The sequence below is a fragment of the Callospermophilus lateralis genome, chromosome 2 (assembly GCF_048772815.1).
Source record: "Callospermophilus lateralis isolate mCalLat2 chromosome 2, mCalLat2.hap1, whole genome shotgun sequence".
NCBI classification, from domain to species: Eukaryota; Metazoa; Chordata; class Mammalia; order Rodentia; family Sciuridae; genus Callospermophilus; species Callospermophilus lateralis.
Genome location: NC_135306.1, coordinates 117,262,731 through 117,270,978, shown reverse-complemented (window position 1 = coordinate 117,270,978; position 8,248 = coordinate 117,262,731).

Sequence of the window (8,248 nt, the reverse complement as noted above, 5' to 3'; positions counted from 1 at the left end):
CAAGACTGCAGTGGAACTAGGAATGTGCTCATGAAGAAAGCGTGGCATTTGTAAGCGACATGAAGTGAGACAAGGACCAGAACCTGACCATGACATTTGCTCTGCAGATGTCAACAATGACCATGACTGGAGCAACTTCAGAGAAGTGATGATGACAAAGTCCAAATGGAAGACAGAGGATATATCACTCCTCTGAGTTTCTCTGTAAACAGGGATAGAAAATAGAGCAGTAGCTGGAGGGTGATATGGCATTAAGAAAATGTATTTTTAAAATCAGCTTCATTGAGGCATAATTTGCATACAATAAAATGCTCATGGTTTAAGCATACTCTTCTACCAGTTCTAACAAATGTGTACATGCTAGTCACCATCACTACAATCTCTGTGCAGGACATTGTCATCATACCAAGAAGTTCCCTCCTGTGTTTTGCTGTCTGTATTCTCTCACCCTCAACTCTAGGCAACCACAGATAATATTTAATTTTTGCTGGCTCTAGATTTAATATGATAGAACCATGCAATATGACAAAGTAAAAAGCAATTGAGTTGTCTTTCCAATATTTTGCTATTACAGAAAAAGATACATCCTTAGAGCTGGAGGACTGTCCTAGGCAAGTAGCACTGTGCAGACAGCATTTTTTGTTGTTGTTACATAACACCTATGTGGATATTCACAGGATGAATTCTCAGAAGTGGAACTCCTGGGTTAAAGGGTAAGTGAATTTGTAACTTTAAAAAATATTCTCATGTTGCCCTCAACAGAAGTTGGACCATTTATTAAAATAATGGAAATAAAGGGAAGGGAGAGGTGGGAATAGAAAAGACAGTGGAACATATCAGATGTAAATTTCCTATATTCATATATGATGATATGACCAGTGTAACTCCACATCATATACAACCACAAGAATATGAAGTTATACTCCAAGTATGTATAATATGTAAAAATACACTCTAGGGATGGGGATGTGGCTCAAGCGGTAACGCACTCGCCTGGCATGCGCGGAGCGCTGGGTTTAATCCTCAGCACCACATAAAAATAAAAATAAAATAAAGATATTGTGTCCACCGAAAACTGAAAAATAAATATTAAAAAAATTCTCTCTCTCTCTAAAAAAATACACTCTACTGTCATGTATGTCTAAAAAGAACAAATAAAAAAGTAAAAATAAAAGAGTATTGTTTTAAAAAGAAGTTGGATTGTTTTGCATATTGACTAGAAATGTATCAGAGTGTCTATTTCCTCACAGTTTCACCAACACAAGGCTTTGTCAAATGCTGAACTTTTTAATAACTTAATAGGCCAAATGTATGCAGAGTGACTTTAATTTACATGAAGAAGGTTCTGAAAAAGAATTGGGAAATTTGAAATGCCCATCAAAATTTAGGGTAAGCTTTGGGGAAGCTGCTCAGTGGTACAGCACTTCCCTAGTCTGAGTGAGGCTGTGGGTTCAATCTCCAGTACTAGAAAAAAAGAAAAAAAAAAAAAAAAAACAAATCAGTTTTGATAGAAATGCTTTCTTTAGAGCATCTTCAAAGTCTGAAGTTCTGCAGTTAGCTAATATTTAGAAACTCTCATCAGTAACAAAGGACATTAGAACAGAATAAACTATTTTTTCCAAAAGCCAAAGCTTTTTATCAGCCAAGTTCAAGGAAACTTGGCAACTGTTCTCTAGTTGCTTAATCTTAAACCAGAGGGATCAATACGGCATTCCTGAGGACTGTCCTTGACTATCTCACAGCAATCCTTAACTGAATTTTCTTTATTGTTGGGCTCTTATCTGGCTTGCATTTTAATAACTCCAAACCAATAAGTCATATTAATCAAGTCTAAAGGATATATATATATATATATATATATATATATATATAGAGAGAGAGAGAGAGAGAGAGAGAGAGAGATTTCTTAGAGTAAAATGGCAGAAACAAGATCACAAACATAAATACCCTCTCTCTTTTTTCATAAATATACATCAGCAGAAGTATTTAAGACTCAAAGGATTGGAAATAGAAAAGGAAAAGTGTAGATTCTATTCCATTGTCCTCTCAACTCTAAAGGTGAGTAAATCTATTTTTTTTGGTAGAATGCTATATAAAATAGTATTATGTCTGCTGTTTGCATGTTAATAAAACTACTATATCAAAAGCTATTTAATATTATTTCTTTTAGTAGCACCAAAATTCATTTAAATATATACTATGCATCAGTTTATTCAACAGCAAAATGGTAATGATGCAGATATCCACTTTATAAGGGTTTTGTGAAAAATTAAATAAATCAAAACTTTTAAAGCACCTTGAAGAATGCTTGGCTCAGAGTAAGCACTCAATAAGCGTTACCTATCATTGTACATTTCTTTTGTGAGTAAGAAGTTTCTTATGACCATAGAATCTTTTTTTTAAAAAAAAACATATTTTTAAAGTCATAGTTGGACACAATAGCTTTGTTTTATTTTTATGTGGTGCTGAGGATTGAACCTAGTGCCTCGCACATGCTAGGTCAGCTCTCTACCAATGAGCCAAAACCCCAGCCCATGATCATAGAATCTTTAGTCATGGAACCCATGTAATTCATGGTAGGTACAATACCTCATTTCTCCAAATTGAGGAAAGTCTTGAAACCTAAACTAATGCAGTGGTCAAAACAGTTCAGAAAGTTAAGATGATAGTAAGAATTCATTAATGGTTAGGGTTAATGCAGAACTTGTTCGATATTTAAACCTGGGTGTAGGAGGTGAAGTAGTGTTTCAAGGGGAAGATGACCAGTGTCTCATTGGAGGGTTCTTTTGCCCAGAGGAATCCAAGCCACTCTAAATAGCCACTCTAAATCTTAATATCACAAATAATGAAGCCACCCAAAATCTTAGTATCTCAAATAATTACAAAATAATAAAACACAAACAAAAGCAAAGTCCCCAATAGATCTAGTCCACATGGGTTCCTGAACTAGACAAACACAAAATGTGGTTTATTTAAGGGGGTACATCAAAGGCAGGGGTAAGGTTTCAAGGGTGGAGTCATGGTTCATGGTGTCTTGTGGTCAGCAGATTGATTGACATCTTGGCAGGTCACAACCATCTCAGGTGCTATGTGGGATCTTAGGCAGAGCTTGAGTGGGAGGTTCACCTGCATCAGATGATCAATTCCTGAGGGGGTGCTACAGGGAGTTCTCAATGCCAGACCTATGCCCTCAGGAGGCTACTGTGTGCAAAAGTCCACACACAGCCCACAGACAGCTCATGACAGTAATGGTCCTTCACAAATGTCTGCCCTAACCCTTGGAACTTGTGGATATGCTTCCTTACATGGCAAAAGGGATTTTTCAGATAATAATTAGGGATAGGGACCTTGAGATGGGAGATTATCCTGGATTATCAGGATGGGCCCAAACTAATCACTTTAATCTTTAAAAGCAGAGAAGCTTTCCTGCTGAAGTCAGAGAGAGAAGATGACGGAAGAAGGTTCAGAAAGATGCCAGATAAGGAGTCCACCAGCTATTGTTGACTTTGAAGATGACAGAAGTGAACCAAGGAATGCAGGCAGCCTCCAGAGGCTAGAAAAGGCAGGAAAACAAATTCTATCCTAGAGCTCTGGAAAAGAGTGAGTCACTGCTGAAACCTTGACTTTAGCCCTGAGTCCTATCTCTGATTTCTGACATACAGAACCAGAAAAGAGTGAAATTTCCAGCAACAATAGAGAATGAATATACTACGGTAGCAATCTTTTATAAGGACACGGAACTTAAATGTTTTTGTACATGTTTTTTTCCAAAAAATCATTAAAAAGAAACACGTGAAGGTTGAATAAAGAGCATCACATACTGTATATTCCTCAAGAGCAAGACAAGAGGGCAAGCAGGGAGATCAATACAACCAATACGGCAATATATTTAAATACCAGCTGTGTCTTTAAGTGTAAAAAACTTGCTCATCAAAATCTTCAGCAATATTTAAAAATCACCTTGGGATGGAATGGTAATTTCTTGGAATGAAATTTATTTAAGTCTACTTACATGCTTTTTTTTAAAAAAAAAAATCAGGGGCTGGGGTTGTGGCTCAGCAGTAGAGTGCTTGCCTAGCATGTGCGAGGCCCTGAGTTTGATCTTCAATGCCACATAAAAATAAATAAATAAAATAAATATATTGTGTACAACTAACAAATAAATATAAAAAAAATCAGATGAGGAGCTGGGGATGTAGTTTAGCAGTAGAGACCATGTGCAAGGCCCTGGGTTTGATTCCTAGCACTAAATAATGAATAAATGAATGAGTGAATGAATGAATGAATGAATGAATAAAATAAAAAACCTTGAATAAAGAAAATTCAGGTAATACTTTCCGACCTTATTCCTAAGTTATGTGGATGGTATAGAATCTTCATTTATTATTGAATATGGCATTGGAAAAACACATACAATAATACTAATAGCATAATCTTATCTTTTGTTATGGCCCAGTCTTGGGACTGAGAAGACCTAGGTTTGTATTTTGAATCAACTACTTACTAGCAGTATGGCTTCTAAGAGAGTCACTAGCACAGTAACAAGTTTTCTCATCTATATAATAAGAGGGCAGAAATTGTTTTATTCACTGCTATGTCTCCAGCACTAGCATAGTTATTTACACACTTCTGATGTCAATATGTATTTACTCATGTAAAGCATAATTACCATACAGAGTTGCTGAAAATAAATGGGATAAATTCCTTTAAAAGACATTATTAAATGTCTTCCCTGAGCAGGGCCCTGTGCTAGGTCCTGGAGATATGAAGATGAATAACATAGCACCCCTACTCTTTGGGAGTTTCAGTCTAGAGAAGTAACAGAGATTATGTGTGAAGAAAAAGTGCCATGAAGCTCATAGTAGATGCTCAATAAACATTGTTTTTAAAATAGCATTTTGCACTTTAGAAAGCATTTTTTCATAAACATTATCCCATTCAAAACAATGGATACAATGCATTTTATGAGAATAAACAAAGGTCTTGGGTGTTCAAAAGAAGATGAGATGATTTGTTGGTATGAATAGGCATAGCTTAACTCGAAAGATGGAATTAGAGAAAAATTCTATGGTTTGAATGTTTGGGTTCCCTCTAAAATCCACATTTAAATGTGATCTCTAATACTACAGTAATAAGAGGTGGAGTTAACAGGATGCATTAAGTCACAAGGGGTCCACCCTCATGGAACAAACTAACACTTTTATAAAGGACTAGACAGAACTAATTAGGTACTTTTGCTTTTACCCTTTGTGTATGTGAGTACACAGTAACGAAGTGCCATATTGGAAGCAAAGACTGGATCCTAACCAGATACTAAACCTGCTGGCATCTTGGTTTTGGACTTCCCAGTCTCTGGAACTGTGAAAAAAATAAATTTCTGTTCTTTATAAAGTAATTTACAACTAACACATAAAAATATAACTATACTTCATATAATGAGGTACCATGTTTAGACATATGTATAAATTGTGTAATGTTAAATCAGGTCTAATTTGCTATTGCATAGTAAGGTGATTATAGATAATAATGTGTACTGTACATTTAAAAAAGCTAGAGGGATTTTTAAAGTTTTCACCATAAAGAAATGATAAATAGGGCTGGGGTTGTAGTTCAGTGGTAGAGTGCTTGCCTAGCATGTGTGAAACACTCGGTTTAATTCCTAGCATCACATACAAAAAATTAAATAAAGGTCCACCAACAACTAAAAAATATTAAAAAAAAGAAATGATAAATATTTAAGGAGACAGATATATTTAACTTGATTTAATATACTGCTTATAAATTACCTGTAGAACATCAAAATATGAATGGATTTGTGTGTTAGACCTTACATAAACAACTTAAAGGATGAAAGATTTATTCTGGCTCATGGTTGCAGTCCATGGCCGGCAGGCTTTAATTACTTTGGGCCTAAATCAGGCAGAACATCATGGTGGAAGGTCAAGGTGGAGGAGAGCTGCTCACCCCCTGATAGCCAGAAAGGGTTTTAATCCATTGCTGAGGTCAACGACCTCATGAGCCAATCTCCTCCTCAAATCTCCACCTCTAAACATTGCTGCATTTTGAACTAAGACTTCAACACATGAGCCTTTGGGAGACCTTCCAGAACCCAAACCGTAACAATTTAACAGGAGTAAAAGATAGAGTGGGGGTGGGAGTTTATAGATAAGAAAATATAAAAGTAAAAAGATAAGTAAAAGCACATCTGTAGTAATTCCATATTGCTTTATCTGTGTTCCTGAACCTTATGCTCAGCAATATCCCTGGAATTCTGCTTAATATTTGTAATTTCAATCTTTGGAAAACCTTCACCCTACCTTTGAAAATTTGGAGAACATTTTTCCCTCTTTAATTTCAATGCACATACCTAATGAATCCAGTTGTTTACTAGTGAAACACATGACACCATTTATTCACGAAAACTTACTGAACCTTAATATGCTCAAGACCTTAATATGCACTGTGTATTGGAATCACAGAGGCCACTAAGCTAACTAACTATTGTGTATACAAAGAAATGCCCTTGAAAGCAGAACACTGTGCCATGACCAAGCCAAAGCTGGATTTGCTATAGTAAGGCTGAGAGGAGAAGGAACATGCAAATTTTCTTCTAATTTTCTACAATTAAATCATCTGACCTTGGAGATTTGATCTTTATAAATAAAAGTCGACTGTTATTTTAGAACCTCTTTTTGGATTACTTGCTAAGGTTTGTTGTGCCCTTTCTAATGCACCTACTTTTTTCTTGATCTGAAGACTGAGGCAATTAAAGGCGTCCAATGACTCTTCTCTCTGCTATCAGGTCCAATATGTTCTTTATATCGCCTGGAAAGATTCTTATTCAGCTTGATGTAGGACAGAAGAGGCTGGACAACCCGGGAATTTTTAGGAAGCAGGTTTATTGAGGGGCTATCACCTAAAAAATTCTCTGGACCTCGAGTCTGAAAATTCTTTGAACTTTATACCCAGTGGGAGGAGGGGTTTTAAAGTTTTCATGCAAGTGCTTTTTAATTTTATTTTATTTTTTAGATTAGTCAGGGGTCTTACAGGTTTTATTACAAAAGCAGAAGTAACATCATCAAGCCTGCAACCAAACTTAGCTTTTGCAAGATTCAGCAACTTAATCCTCACAAATAGAAGTCCTATCCCACATTGAGTTTTTTGAAGAAATTTTTGCTTATTTTCTATTCTAAAGCTTTCTGACAAGAAAAGGAACTTATATGTTACAAATACGGTGGAGATTTCTGCTTAATTATGGTAAATGTCTCTGGATGTGGGGGTTTCTGGTCTGCTTCAAGCTATTTTGTTCTGAATATTCTTTAAAATGTCTTTTATCGTGTTTTAGCATATTTGCAATAGCCACTTTTGGCCTTGTGGATATCGCCTGCTGTAAGAGTACTATTTCAGCTGGAAAGATCTATTGCTCGTGGTTTGTGACGCACCGTGCACTGTGCGTGTTAGTTCGTCTAACCCTCAGAACCGCCGTGAAGCAAGAATTATCTTATCCATGAAGTAGGGAAAAAACTCTGATCCTGGAAAAGAGTAATTTATCCAAGGTCTCAGATTGCCTAAGTGGTAGACCTTGGATTTGGACATTTGTTGTTTCTGACATCAAAGCCTCTTTTCCCATTATGTATTAACTGTGATAAAGAGTATTTTAAAATTCATCTTTCGGGTTTTCCTAAGTCTTTTAGAAATCTCAGTTCATCAAAAGGTTTCCTGTTAAAGTCTCGTGGATTTCATGTGCGCATTAAGCATTTATTTTCAGTCCAGGCCTAGGCTTATTACCTGTTTTCATCAGTGGCCCTAAATCTATTCATTATTGTGATGACTTATAACTTTATATTCATAATTATTTCTGTATAATACCTATTGGCATTCTGAAAATTTCTAACATTTTTTTACTGTTCTTGTTGGACAATGCCCAGTATTCCCTTTGGCTGAAAAATGATGTTAACTTTGCCTGCATTGTTTTTGGGCGGGATTGGGGGGGCGCTGGGGAGGAAGTGCGGGACAGTGCGGAGTGGTCTTGGTTAACGGCAGGTTGTTTTACTTATCTTTCTGCCACACGTTCTGCTTTCGAACTGATCGCTTCTGCCTGGCCACTCTAAAACGCTGGGAAGCCTCCAGGTCAACTCAAAACTGCCGGGTGGGTGAACTCAGCGAGCTCCAGCCCGGCCCGGAGGAGAGAGCCCGCCCCGGAGGCGTGGCCACGGACGGGGCCGGGCGGTCTCGCCGCACCTAGGGC